Consider the following 15,320-nt stretch of genomic DNA (forward strand, 5'->3'; position numbering starts at 1 on the left):
CTTTTTTGTGACTCTTATTTGTCTAATGTTATTATATGTGTATTTATTTTATGATTAGATGTTTTACACTTTTGTGTATGGCTGGATTTTTCACAGATGTAATGATTTCATAGTCAGGTTAAATATTAATTTTCATTTAGCTATTAGGTATTTGCCTCAACAATTTCAAGACTATCAAAACAAAAGTATGAAATTCAGAATTGTTTTAAGCCTATAGAATTACAAAAGCACATATGTCTAAGTAAGGAAATACATTTCTTTAGATGCCTTCCTTGCCTTCTGGTACCTTCATTTCTCTGTCTCCAATCCCTAAACCTTTTAGACTGTCTTACATTGTTGGCCCATTTGCAAAAGCAACATTCAATTCTTAATATTCTTTAGAAGACCTGAAAAGAGAAGTTACTAGCCAAATGATAAAAATCCAGACCTCAAAATTCAGCAGCCTCCCTGTAAAATGGTTTCCTGGAATTTATTCCTTAGAGTTTTATGGTAAGGAAATATCATAAAGATATATAAGGGTGCTGGTCATTTCTATCAAGAGTTACTTCATATAAGAGATGCAGGTGTATACCTTTTATAACAGCAGACCAGTCTTTTCACAGAGATTACAGTAATCCAAAGAAATATGATATCATAAATGTGACATGAAATAAAATTTTTCCTAGGGTTTATTAATGCACTTATAGCTGAATTATGGTCCAATCTTGAATGTGGAAGAGATGATGTTAGAGTAATCCATCCCAGGTCTATTCCAGTAGATCCTATTGACCGAAGCTGTCAAAAGGTAAGAAGTTACTTGATTTGATAAATATTACATAAATTGAAATATGTCTCCCAGAAATGACTTTATGCACATGGAGTTCATGCTGACTTTAACTATGTTCAGATTTTTCTAAGTACTTTATGACTCTCACCTTCTTTAAAAATTTTGATTTTTTTCCCCCCCTCATACTAGGTCTCAAATTTGGAGTCTTTAACTACTAGTTGGCTTTCTTGGTCATGAAATGCCCTGCCTCTCATCACACACTTCAATACTCCTTCTTTCTAGTTAGTTGGAAATGGAATCTCAATTCTCAGTTGGTCTGACTCCCAAACTTTGGATTCTAGTGAAAATATGTTTAAAAAACCCTTAATAGTAGCAAGTAAATATGTTGAATATTATGTAAGATATAGATACACATTCCTTTTCAGAATTCAGGGCTTCTAGAAGTAGACTTAATTGGAATCGTTTCAAAAAAGAGAGACTGACAATCCAAAAACTTAGTAAGGCAAGGATGAAAGGAGAATGTTAGTAGGATAAGAAAAGTTTGTACAGTGACAGCTTCCCCCAGGCAAGTTTGCTTAACTGGACTCCATGCTGGGGAAAGGTAGAAAGGGATGCATATGAGATGTGAGAGTAGGGGGATCTGAACGAGTAAAAGTTCCTGAAAGTCAAGCTTTAAGGCATTTACACTTGATGTTCAGTGATGGATAATCACTGGATGTTTTTGAACTGGCAAGTCATAGAATGAAGTACACCTGAGAAAATGATGTTGCTTTTAGTCAGATAAAATTGGAGCAAGGAATCTTAAGAATTCCATGCAGAGATTAACCTGGTAAGAAAATGAGCCAGTGTTGAAAGCAAAAAGCCGTGACTTAAAAAATTAATTACAATATCTATGTTAGTAGTATTTCTGTGAATATATTAAATTAAAAAAAGATTATCTTAAGGCCTGGAAGCAAGAATATAGTGTTTATTATCTCTTTATTATCTTACTTTAGAGTCCTGAAATAGTATTCTCTTATATATATTTTTTTAATATATCAGATGTGAAATTACAAAAAGTGAAGATGACAGTTTGGTTCCTTTTTTTTTCAGAGCCAAACTTTTAGAGAGATATAGACCATTTTAAAGTGTTTTCCTATTCTTACATAGGTTCTAAAATATTTGATATTTCTTGTCTTGTCAGTTTGTAGATTATTGTTTGTATTTTACACATTTTACATACTATTTTTTTTTTTTTTTGGGTCTGATCATGGGGCCTGAACTCTGGGCCTGGGCGCTGTCCCTCAGCTCTTCAACTCAAAGCTAGTGCTCTACCACTTGAGCCACAGTGCCACTTCTGGCTTTTTTCTTTTTGCATATGTGGTGCTGAGGAATCGAACCCAGGGCCTCATGCATGCAAGGCAAGCACTCTACCACTGAGCCACCTTCCCAGCCCTTACATACTATTTTATATCTGTCATATACAATATTTCAAATTGGGGTAGATTTTATTTATTTATTTTTAAATTTTATTAATAAGTGTTTTTATTGTGAAAATACTGTATATTGTGAAAATACAATTACATGAGCAAGTCAATGAGTACATTTCTTATCAAGCGTTGTTGCCTCCTCCTTTGTTTCCTCTTACCATCCCTGCCCTTCCATGCCACCCCCTGCCCCTGACACCACCCCCACCCCAGCCAAAGTTGTGAAGTTCATTTTTTGACATAGCATCTTGTACATTTCATTGTTGCAATGGGTCCACCTGTATCCCTATTTAAACGATTTGTTTTTTCCCTTCCCCTCCACAAATTATACCAACATCAAATACAGTGAAAACAGGGGTTATACTTTGGGGGAGGGACATACAAAAAAAAATCACCTTATAAATATGTTAGAAACACTAGCAAGAAAGAAAAACCACTTGAGTCCTTATCTTGGGGTTCATTTTGCCTAACATCGACTTATCTGACCTTTTCTGCTTGTCTCAGACCTATCCTAGTTATTGCAAATAAGGGATATCATGGGACTTATGTTTCTTTGGGCCTGGCTTACTTCACTTAATATAATTTTTTCCAAGTCTTTCCATTTCCTAACAAATGGGGCAATGCCATTCTTTCTTATGGAGGCATAGAATTCCATTGTGCATATATACCACATTTTCTTGATCCATGTATCTACTGAGGTTTGGTTCCATATCTTAGCTATGGTAAATAATGCTGCAATAAACATAGTTGTGCTGCTAGCTTTAGTATGGTCTTGTTTGTGATCATATGGGTAAATGCCCAAAAGTGGGATTGCTGGGTCATAGGGGAGCTCTATGTGGAGTCTTTTGAGGAACCTCCATACTGTTTTCCAAAATTAACCAGATTTTTAAAAAAGATTTAGGCCTCATAGTAATACAGCTATAAAATTTTACATTAATGATGTTTTGTGATAATTGATAAAGAAGGAATTATGAAGTGACTGTCCTCTGCCCCAGTCCTTTCTAGAACTCGTGAACTTGCTGTCCTATCCTGCTGTTTATGAGCTTGTAGGCCATCAAGATCTTCCTAACAAAGCAGAATATTCCCTTCGTGAAGTTCCAACATGTATTATTGTGAGTAACTTTCTTTCAAATTTTCCTTTTTATAAATGTCTACTATTTGAGATGAGTAGTAAATATGTAATTTAAAAATAACAAAAAATACTTTTATTGTCACCTAAAGGCCAAATTGTCTTTTGACCTATGAATTACCCTCTTTTGAATTATCAATGGAGACTGGTACTAGCCATATAATAGTCCCCAAACCTATCAGAATACAATACTGAACTCTCACCAACCAAGAAAATGACTTGGAATGATTGTAAGTATATAAAGGAGTTGTACATGACTCATTATGTGATTAGTGATAGCAATGTTACTGTTTCATTGGATAATGAATTACATGAATACAATTAGGAAATTATACTCAAAGAGTACATTTTCTTCTAAATTTTACTATGTTATTGCTCCATTAGGGCAGTATGTGCATATTTATTTAATTTGAGACTTACATACTCACGAAGTTATCCAGATGATTATTTTAATTGAACCATTAAGTGATTTTTAGTTCCTTTTCTTTTAAGTTTATGAATTAAATAAAAATTAAATATAAATTAAACATACATGTGTAAATATATGCATATTAAAGAACAATTTTTGATATTGAAATTCCATTAATACTTGTTACTTTTTCCTAGACTTTTGTTCAGTGCTTACTATTTATATGAAGGCTTTTGCCCTTTTACATGCTTAACTTTTGTTAACTCTAAATATACATATTTAAAAAAAATCACCTTTTTTCTGTAGTAAACTTTTGATGTTATGCCAAATGAAATATAAAGATAGGTACTTGTTTTCTTTTATCATCATGTTTTTAAAAAATATTTATTTTTAATAAGTAGTTGGACAAAGCGTTTTCAATTCCAGAAATTAGGTTATTACAATGTATTTTGATCACTGTCCCCCTTCCATTATTCTCTCCCCATCTTTCCCCATTCCATCACTACCCTCAAGTTACATAGTTTGATTTTTACATAATGTACATTGACTATGACTGGCAGGTACTTCTATCATTAAACTTTTAATCTAGATTCTCTCATATTCCTAAGCTTTTTCCACTTGTATTTTATTTGTAATTTCATCTCTGTCTTTCTTATCTGTTTTATAGTTAATATTTAAGTAGTTATGTGAACTTCACCACGTTAGACCTTACTTTTCTTTTTTGCTAAATGAGGGCATTGTGCTCTGTGTAATAAAGCAGATAGAGAAGGACAGGTACTATTATTATTTTTTTGGGCCCGGTCATGGGGCCTGAACTCTGGGCCTGGGCGCTGTCCCTCAGCTCTTCAGCTCAAGGCTAGCACTCTACCACTTGAGCCACAGCGCCACTTCCGGCTTTTTTCTTTTTTGCTTATGTGGTGCTAAGGAATTGAACCCAGGGCCTCATGCATGCAAGGCAAGTGCTCTACCACTGAGCTACCTTCCCAGCCCCAACCACCTCTATGTTGAATCTAAAATAATCATACTTATTAAAGCAAAGAGTAGATTATTGAATGCCATGGCTGGGGCAGGGGAAGAGAGGCAAATAAGTAGATAGTGGAGAAATTGACAAGTTTTGGTCATACCATATAAATTGGTCCTAAAGATCTATTCTACAACTCAGTGCTTGTAATGAGCAATACTGTATGATAAATTTTAACTTTCTTAAAAAGGTATATATATATATGTATATATATATATATATGTATATGTGTATGCTAAATGTTATCACACACAAAAATAAAGTGGGAGAAACTTTTGGAGCTCATGGGCAAGAGTCAAAAGTGTATCAGAGCTAAACATTTCCTTGAGGAACCAGGGAAAAATCTTTCCTTGCTTCCTCGTCTTCTGTGTCTCTACTCCCTAGGCATTTCATGACTTACTGATGACTAACTCCAATTTTTGCCTTTGTCTTTACATAACTATCACAACTTCTTTGTCTTAAATCTCTTCATTGTCTTATAGGCACACCCAGATAATATGGGATGATCTTATATCAAGATTTTTAATTTAGCTAAGCACCATTGGCTTATTCCTGTAATCCTAGCTACTAAGGAAACTTAAATTAGGAGGATCTAGGTTAGAAGCCAACCTGGGCAGAAAGTCCTCAAGTCTCCAGACCTAAAAGCTAAGCTGTGTAGGTGTGTCTCAAGTGGTAAATCACCAGATGAACAAACAAGCAGAGCAATCATGGATACTAAGCCCAAATACCAGTACCCCCAATGAAAACAGAACCAAAAAACTTAAAAAAAAATCACTCAGTTTTTCAACTTAATTTACCTCTCCAAAGACTCTTTCCCTAAAGGGTGTGATATTTACAGGTTTTGAGGAAAAGGATATGAATGTCCATTTTTTGGGTACAAGAAACTTAAAGCCTTGTAACTGATCTATTCCTCAAAATTCACACTTGCTTGTTTTCTAAAAAGTCAGATGGTACCAGCATGGTGATGGGGAGAATAGTGAATCGCACAAGGACTCACATGCATATTTATTTCATGTCGAATTTCTCTTTATCTACTTAGCCTTGGTTTTGGCATGTCCCACTAGATAATTGAATACGTTCTTTCAAGCTGGCCAGTATCTTTGTAAAAGACATAGAGTTTCTAACTACTGCTTTAAAGGAAGGAGACTCCAGCCTTGCTTTCATTAGCTTATTGCTGAGTTGCTGCTTCTTGACTTAGGAAGTCTGTTCCCTTTCTGACACATGAGATGGTACTTAGAAACAAGCTGTCCATACGGCAGTTTTCCCAGGAGCTTCGGTTTTTTCCCTAAGTGGTCATATATCAAAGTAATCCTCTTTGAAGAAGGAATTATTTACTGTAACATTTGTTCTCTGGAAATGCATTATCACTGATGGATTGCTGCAATCTACTCTTCCATTAGCTTGTTGGGCACACAGACCTCTTTCAATCATTTTTATTCTTCTATATCTAGTTCTTAGAATCAGAAACAGAACTTTAATGTTACCAAGTATCCCCAGCATCAGGTAATCTTAGCTTTGTATTCAGATCGCTGGGCTAATTTTATTTACCTATACTAATACCTCTCTAAAGAAAAAAAAAAGTCTGTAGTAATCATTTCACAAACTGCTATGTATGGAACTAACTTTCATTACTCTTGGCTCACATAGAGAAGGTTAGTGTTACATAAATCTAGCTTGTTCTATGATGTTTGACTTCGGCAAAAGTAGCAACAATTGATCATATCATTGAAAATGCAGTAATTACTAATCAGTAAAAATATCAACCTCCTGGAAGAATAACACAGTAAATAACTTTTACCATGTTGCCTGCAAAACCTACCAGTGTAATAGTACCCAGGTATCTGGACAAGTTAAGAAGAGCTTAATGGCTCCATTTCTGTGGCTTAGTGAGGAGAGGAAGAGAAGGGAATCAGAGAAGACAGAGAAGAGAGTGGGAGGGACTGAGAAACTAGAAACATGAAATGAGTTATGTAGCTCAGTTTTTATCTTAAAGTTTAAAAAAGGAGCGGCCAACTGGGAAGCAGAACACAATGATAGATCTTTGAAAAATAATTCTTTTTGTTTCTCATAGTTAGCTCATTAATGTACTTATGCTAATAAATTCTTATGCTAATTGTTAACACATTCCTAAAAGATACCTGTAGAACAGATATCTTGAATTCTTAAGTGTTAAGTATTAATTGTTATTAAGTTGAGTTTACTCCAAAGCCAGGATTGCAATGGCTTGAATAGTGATTTTGAGTTACACGCCTTATTTCTTCTTCATATACTTCATTTCCTTGGCTCTTATTTATGTGGTGTCATCATTCTCAAAGGTCTCAGTAAATTTTACATGATTTTACTGTCTAGTAAAACCTTCCTTTGCCCTATGAGTCACAGAAATATTGTGACCTGAAACTCACTGGAAGAACTAAGTTTCCTGGTCAAGAAATTCAGCAATGAGAGAAGAAAGTTATTTGTTTATGAATACATTTCTTAAACCAATCCCCAGATATGTACACAAAAGCAGGATAGTACAGAAAACCTTCTAGAGAATATTCACCCATGTGTCAGTACTTGGCATAGCTGGTCTTTAGATACTTTCTTTACTGGCTTTAATCTTGATAATACAATGGAACATTTGGGAGAACTTTTAAGAGTATTAACTCTAGAATCTTCATCTAAGGCATACTAGTGCCTTTAACCAGTCTTAAGTAGAGGCTGATCATCCATTATCTTATCTAGTCTATTTATCTAATCTCTCTCTCTCACTCTCTCTCTCTCCTATCTACTTATCTATCACTCATCTGTCTATCCATTCATTCATCTCTGTTTCCTCTGTTACTCTAGACCAATGATTTACATGAGCTAGTAGAAAATAGTTACTAAATAAAACTTAAATAGTTACTGGATAAAAGCTTTCAGACCCAGAAGTGGTGCTGTGGCTCAAGTGGTAGAGCACTACTAGCCTTGAACTGAAGAGCTGAGGGACAGTACCCAGGCCCTGAGTTCAAGCCCCACGACTGACAAAAAAAAAAGCTTTCAGACCCATCGTTAGTGCTTCACTTTTGTACACTTCATATTTTTTCTCAAAGTAATTTACTGTTTTTTTTGGTAGTTTTATCTTTATTCAACTATATGATCTGTTTACTAGTTCTAAAAAGTGGTATAAATTCCTGGTTCTTTACATGATTCTTGAGCATTTGATTCAGTCAGGAAATTTTACAAATTCTGATGCTTGGGCCCTACCCAAAGCAGTTAATTAAGAAGATCAGGGCATAAAACTCAGGCATCTGCATTGATTTGTTATTTTATTTTCATATAGTTTCCAAGTAATTCCAATGTCAAGCTAAATCAGATCACCAAAGATCTAAATGTATGTTTGCTCATTTAATTTTCTTTGAATAGTTTCAGTCAAGAGAATGTCTTTATTTTTTCAGGATATAATTGATAGGCTTATCATTTTGAATTCTGAAGCTAAGATTCGTTCTTTATTCAACTATGAACAATCACACATCTTTGGTCTAAGGTAAGGGATTAAATTTTATTTTAGTTTAAATTGTATTTTATGTGTGGCATAAAAATAAGCATTTATTCTATTTACTTTTAAAAAGTACTTAAACTGTTCTTTAAATGCATATTTTAAAATATGTTGTCTATAACATTATAGACAAAGCAAAATACAGAAATTAGGTTATGATATACCTAATTTAGATTCTGAATTCAGGTTCTGTCTTACTGGTATCTTCTACTGCTTGATTTAATAGAGGTATGTTAGGGATTATTTCTCTAAGTTTACTTAAAAATCACCTGGGGTTTCCTTGTGTTGGTAATTGATTAGACTCTTCCCATAATAAAGCTTTGGAAGAGGCTTAGACATGGATGATTTATTTCGAGGCCCAAATTTTTCCTCCTAGGTATTGATCACTACTCTTCAATTTTCCTTTTCCTGAGGTTTAAATCTTTTTGATTGAGTTCATAAGTTTATTTAGCATGTTCAAATAGGAAATAAAGCAGAGTTTGTAGGTCTGCAGAGAGTTAGAGAATTCTGAATCGTTTGGTCAAATGGAGATAAATAACTGGCTTTCCATCCTACTACTTACTACCTTTAAAAGCAGCTGAATTAAGGACATTTTCCATTTTCATAGATTCATGTTTTTTTTTTTTCAGGACTGAGGGTCAGTAATAATGTATTATTAAGAAATAAAGGAATTACTTTTCTAAGATTAGAATTTTCTGATAGTAACATATAGGTCTATATCTTTTTTTTTTTTTTCTCGTCGGTCATGGGTCTTGAACTCTGGGTTGGGTGCTGTCCTTGGGCTCTTCAGTGCTTGAGCCACCGTGCCACTTCCAGTTTTCTGGTGGTTAATTGGAGATAAGAGTCTCATGGATTTTCTTGCCTGGACTGGCTTTGAACCATGATCCCCAGATCTCAGCCTCCTGAGTAGCTAGGATTACAGGAATGAGCCACTGGAGCCTGGCTTATATCTTATTGTATATAATCATTTTTTTTTTTTTTTTACTGTTCATTAGTAGCTGTACTTTTGTTTTGAATCTTCTAGTTCAATGAATGTAAAAACTAGCTGTAGCTATTACAACACTTTGGATGGTGTGCTCTTTATTTCAAGAAGTGTTTTCACGTTAAATTTTAACTTTGATTTTATAGTGCCAAGTATATCATATAACACTATATAGTAGGTAGTATATGGCAGCGGGGTGGGGGAGAACCCCATTCAGTAAAGTCCTCTTTGGCATAGAAAGTTTGTTTCTAAGTTCTGTAGTCACAGAATGTATGTGTTTGCGATTGTTCTTATTTATAGTGAGTGAATTTCTTTTAATGTTTTTTCCTCTTTTGTAATGTTTTTCTCTCCTGCTCTTTTGGAAGAAGACAATAATAGATTTATTGTTCTATATAATAGCAATAAAAATATGATAGCTCCTGGGGATTATTAGTTTTCCTCGTGTGTGCTTGCTCATGATATCAAGATGGACTCATCTGTCTTGCCTTAGAAAACTTCACATCATCCCTTTGTTGATCTATATAATGATGCACATATGTTTAGCACTAGACTACCTTAAACTGTCTGATGGTTACTAGTTGTTTGAGGGGGTATCATAGCCACTCATCTCTAAAATGGAAGATACTTAAATTATTTTTCTCTTGTAATTGTACTTCTTATGGAATTACATATGACTAATTCAAAGGGCTTAAAACAATACCTAGCACACAGAACACATATAAAATAATAGCAGTAATAGTATTAGCAAGCAGCACTTTGTGTATTTGTTTTTATCTACATGCTTTATGATTTTTGTTATTGTTGTTGATATAACTTGTATACTGCAACAGTTAGAAGAGACTAATGTGAGACATTTAAAAAATACGGATTTTTACTTTCCACCATCGCATTCTGTTTAAAATTCTGAATATTTATTTGCTAAATTATCCCTACCAGGCTTGTGTTGTGATTGATTAATATTCAAGAAGATTGATTCTTTGATTAGTCCCCTAACCCCATTTTTCTTCTACCATCCTCCCCTTTTATGAAGGATCATTTCTGTCATTGCAAAGACATCTCTTCATCTTCCCCACCTTAAAATGAAACAGAACAGAGCACCCATACAAAGAAACTACCCTTCATCTCCCATTCTCACGTCTCTGCACTGTTGTTCCATTGTTCCGCCTCTCAGCATAAGAATCATGTTTATATAAATTGTCCTCCTGCTCTCTTTGTTTCTTCTTGGCTCTCTTTGAATTGACTTGACTTGATAAGTCTTTGTAATTATGAATTGTTCATTCAGGTCATCTGAATGACACTTTTAAACTGGTATGTTAATGACTAATGCATCCTTCTTTTTTTATTCTCATCTTACTATAATCCTTAGTAGCAGTTGATATAGTGCATTGTTTATTTCTGTATAAAAAATTGACTTCTCTTTGCCTCAGCGATACCACCCACCATACCTAAGACTGCAATTTCTCCTTATTCTTTAGAGAACCTCTGAATTTTGGAATACTGAGACTTGGACCTAAGCTCAGGCCCACTTTTTATTTCTGAATATTTTGCTTCTAGTCCTTTTCACCTTTGGCCTTTTGAGATCAGAATTTACATATATCTCAGACATCACAAACTTATCATGTTTAAAATCCAACACTTGGATTTTTGTTTCTTTTCTCATTAAGTGGCCATTATTCCCTGCAGTTGCTTAATTCCCAAGTCATCTAAACATTTTCTTTGTTTTTTTTTAAATAGTAATTTATCTTTATTATAAAGAAATTAGCCAATGTAGGAATTTAAATACAGTAAATTAAGTGAATTTTTTCCTAATTCCTAAGATTATCATTATTAAATTGAACAAAATCAGCGTAGCTCTTTTTTATGTAAACATAAACAGAAGGATGGATTTCTAGAAATTAGTACACTTATAAAAATGGAATTATAATGTAGTTGTCACTTTGAATTCTAACTGAATTCCATAGAAGAGGAAAAGAAACCCTAGTGATACTGAAGGAATTGCTGAATTTCAAATAACTACTTTTTTCACTTCAGGAGACATTATTTTCCCAGAAATTTCTCTAAGGCTAATTAAAAAAAAGATTGTGGAAAACACTTTAAGAGTTCTAAGCATTCTGTTTCACGGTTAAGACACTATGGTTGACTCTCTATTATGAAAAGTTAGGGTATTACTGCTTTCATTGGCCTCCTATTGTCCCTGTTTATCTTAGAGTGTTTTATGGTATTACAAGAAAATACTTAAGGCTGGATAATTATAAGTTTATTTGATTCATGATTTTTAGTGGTTGGCAGATCCCAACAGCATAGTGCTAGTGGCCTTGAAATAGTCTCTAAGCTGTGTCATAATATGGTGGGGAAATGAAAACGGGCTATGCCACGTGCAGAAGGGAAAGAGAAAATGTAAGACAGGAAAGGGAAGGGACTCGGGCCAGGCTTACTTTTTTTGGTAAAGAGCAGGGTATGGGAAAACTGACTTGTTGGGTCTTGTAGGTTGAGAAGATCCTATAGGGAACTGCATCAACTCCTTCTAAGGGTGGACAGCCCCACTGCATTCCCATGCTAGACTTAATCACCTTAGAAGATTCTACACCCCCACCTCAACACCAGCTCCCTGCAGACCAAGCTTCCAGCTCATGAACCCTTGGTAGACACACTCAAGTGATCCAAATCCATAGTACCCACCTTTCCCCATTTCCTAACTTGCCTTCATGTGTTTCCTTTCTAGCCAGGAAGGAGATTATGCTAATAGTGAGTTTTCAGAGTTGCGATATAATATATGCAGTAGCTTTAATATATGGCAACAGATAATATTTGTCATCTTTACATTGACTCTCCCTATCTTTTAGCTAATGATGTTGAGCACTTCTGGCTGTGCTTTGTGCTAGCTGAGGGGAGTCAGCGGTGATGAGTGGGTGATCATTCTCTTCATTGCCTAGTGAGGGATCAGTACAAATACCGGTATGTAATGCAGGAAAGAAACACACTGGTAGAAAGCCTCACTGCCCCCTTCACATGTTGATTTACTGGCAGTTCCAGATACCTTTGTGGTTTTTTCTTTTAAATTAATAGATCTCTATCTTGACTGTGTTCATTATTTCCCACCCTCCCTCAGCCTGAACTAATGCTCTGAGGAAGTCACTTCCCTATCATCCTCCAGCACAGCCTTTTTTTTTTATTGCCTCTATAACCGTTTTTCAGTCCTTAATATTGCCATCACTTTTTCTACATAGACAAATCCTGCCATCCTTCAAGGCCAAGTCTGCTCCATGAACTCCCCGTAGCTTGTTCACATCCTGTGTGTCCCTTCTCTTTATCCTGATTCCCATAAAATAAATATTTAATTCATTTATCTCCTCTTACTAAACTGTCAGCTTCCCGGAGACCTTTGTTTTCTTGTCTACTACTTTGTCAAGCATTGTTTGGTTCTTTGGCTAATATTTATTTTTTTGTATCTATGTTAAAATAATTGCCCAGAAAATTTTGGTCCTTCCCAAGACCTACCTGTTTAAAGGTTGTTAAGAATTTGGGTTTAGAAGAATGTTGCACTAGACATTTTGTTCAAACATGAAAACTGTATGGCTTATAGAGAAATAATTAAGAAATCATTCGCTATTAATAGTTCATTATATTGAACTACAAATTAAGTTTCAGTTGCAGAATACAGAATTGCTTATTTTGAACAACTTTCATCTTATATAATAATTCTTAATTAAATATACATTTAAATTTAATATAGTTAAATGTTGATATATTTCTAAAACCTATTATTTCTTTGCATCATTTAAAACTTAATGGGATCAATTTATCATTAATTTTCTTCAAAACAAAATTCAGAAATCCATAGTTACAGAATAGTTTTTAAATTAGTCACTTTCTATTTAATACTATTTTTCAGTTATGTACCAATGGTAATTTTAATAGAGTGAAGAATATTATGCATAATTAGCTTTTTTGTAAAAGTCTGAAGTTTAAGATGACTTTAAGAGGAAAACTATTCATATTTGTTTTATAAATTAATTCATATTAGAACTAATTTTTTAAACAAATGATAAACATATTTGAGTGTTAATGTTCTACTAAGTAAATCACCAAATTACATATGCCCAGAACCCATTTCTAAGTAGACTTAAATCTGATTATGATTATTGTGAAGGGAATGGATAAAAGATGAAATTAACAGTCTACTAAAAATAAATAAAGAAAATGAATATAAATATCTGGATCTGATTGCACCCAGAGTAAGGAATTTGAAACACAAAGAGGACTTTAGGTATCTTGTCTCCAAATAGCATCATGTTTTATTGAGTATTATTTATTGATTAAAACAAACTAACAAGCCTGGCACTGGTAGATAATGGCTGTATTCTTAGCTACTTAGGAAGCTGAGATGTGAAGCCCTCTGGGCAGACAACTCCATGAGGCTCTTAGCTCTAGTTAGCCAGCAAAAAGCTGGAAGCAGAGATGTGTCCCAAGTCATAGAGCTCAAGACTGTGAGGCACTGAGTAAATACCCCAGTATTTTCACAAAACAGTATTAACAACAACTATGTTGACAAAACTCTACTCTCTGTGTATGTAAAAAGCTCAAACTAACTTCTCGCTTTAGAGTCCATAGGGTTTCTGCAATTTGATCTTAATTGTTATTTAGAAAGAGAGAATAGGTTGCTCACTATGCTGCTCACTAATGCTCATGAAGAATTTTGTTGTAAAACTGACTCTGTTTTCTATCTTCTACATATGTTGTTACAGGTCATTGAAAACTTCAAGCTCTGGACTTGGAGCTGTGGTATTGTGTATGTGTGGCTCGTGTTTGTATAATTGTGGTCTTGTTTTTGTTGCTGTTTTTGCAGTCCTGGGCTTGAACTCTGGTCCTTGGCACTGTCTGAAAGCTTCTCTGGCTCAAGGTTAACACTCTACCACTTGAGTCACAGTGCCACTTCTGGCTTTCTCTTTAAGTAGTTTATTGGAGATAAGAGTCATGAACTTTGCTGCCCAGGCTAGCTTTGAACCATGATCCTCAGATATCAGCCTCCTGAGTAGCTAGAATTACCGGAGTGAGCCTCTGGCGCTTGGTTTGAGGTCTCATTTTTTTGTTGTGTTCACAAGGCAGGTAGGGAATTGGTCTTTACAATTTTGCTTTTATTTGGAAGGACTAAGGTGTTCATTTAAGTAAGATCCTCTGTCTATTTTTATTAATTTTGACCTGATCTTTATTATACTTCTTTCCACCCGCTGATTTGGGGTTTGACGTATTCTTATTTTTCTTCTAAGAGTTTTTGATACATAATTATTTTTTGAGATATGCCGGAGCCAATTATTTTTTGAGATATGCCGGAGCCTGCCGGCAACCAAAGGGAATCCTGAATTAGGGGGCAAAGGATGGGGTCCGGTAGTCTGCAGCTCAAGACTGCAGCACTGTTTATTTGTAACTTTCCCTAATATATAGTATTAGAAGTCAAGAGGTAACATAAGGTTACAATAGTCCAGAAAAACAAGGAAAATTTCAGTAAAAACAAAGTGCAGTAAAAACAGGACAAGTTCAACTGGTAGAAAGTAAAACAAACTCTGCAGACATAGCAAAGCAATCCCCGGCACCTGGTGTTTTTTAAGTAAGCTAGTTCCTTGTATGTGCCTGCAAGTGAGCACCAGGGTCAAGATGACCTTTAAACTTTACTGTCGGCTCCCAACAGAGATATCTGATTTTTAAATGTCTGCATTTATGCTTTCTTCACAGCACAGCTTTTGCCTTGTTCCACATTTACTTGATTTTTGTTTTTTTTTAAATTAACACCTTAGTTCTTTAATGACTTACTGACCAAAAGAATACTGTTCAAAAATTCAGTATGTATGTGTGTTTGCACATTTCCTAGAATTTCTTTTGCTATTTACCTCTATTTTTTTCCTTTGTGGTCTGATAAAATATGACCATTTATTTTTATTGTATTTGTTATGATTTACTCTATGTGCCAAAATATGAACTATTTTGGGGGAAATTCTTTGAGATGCTAGCTTCATTGTATGTTTTGTGACT

The 15,320-nt window shown here is 34.6% G+C and overlaps 1 long non-coding RNA gene across 1 annotated transcript; it reads left to right on the forward strand.

Moving 5' to 3' along the window:
* The first annotated feature begins 672 nt into the window (after positions 1-672).
* Positions 673-8,299, forward strand: LOC138841533 (uncharacterized). Its single transcript, XR_011376456.1, has 3 exons — positions 673-784; positions 3,228-3,344; positions 8,211-8,299. It is a non-coding gene; the product is annotated as an uncharacterized lncRNA (long non-coding RNA).
* The last annotated feature ends 7,021 nt before the right edge of the window (positions 8,300-15,320 follow it).

This window comes from Dipodomys merriami, unplaced genomic scaffold (assembly GCF_024711535.1).
Source record: "Dipodomys merriami isolate MVZ:Mamm:240054 unplaced genomic scaffold, mDipMer1.0.p SCAF_3210, whole genome shotgun sequence".
Lineage (NCBI taxonomy): Eukaryota > Metazoa > Chordata > Mammalia > Rodentia > Heteromyidae > Dipodomys > Dipodomys merriami.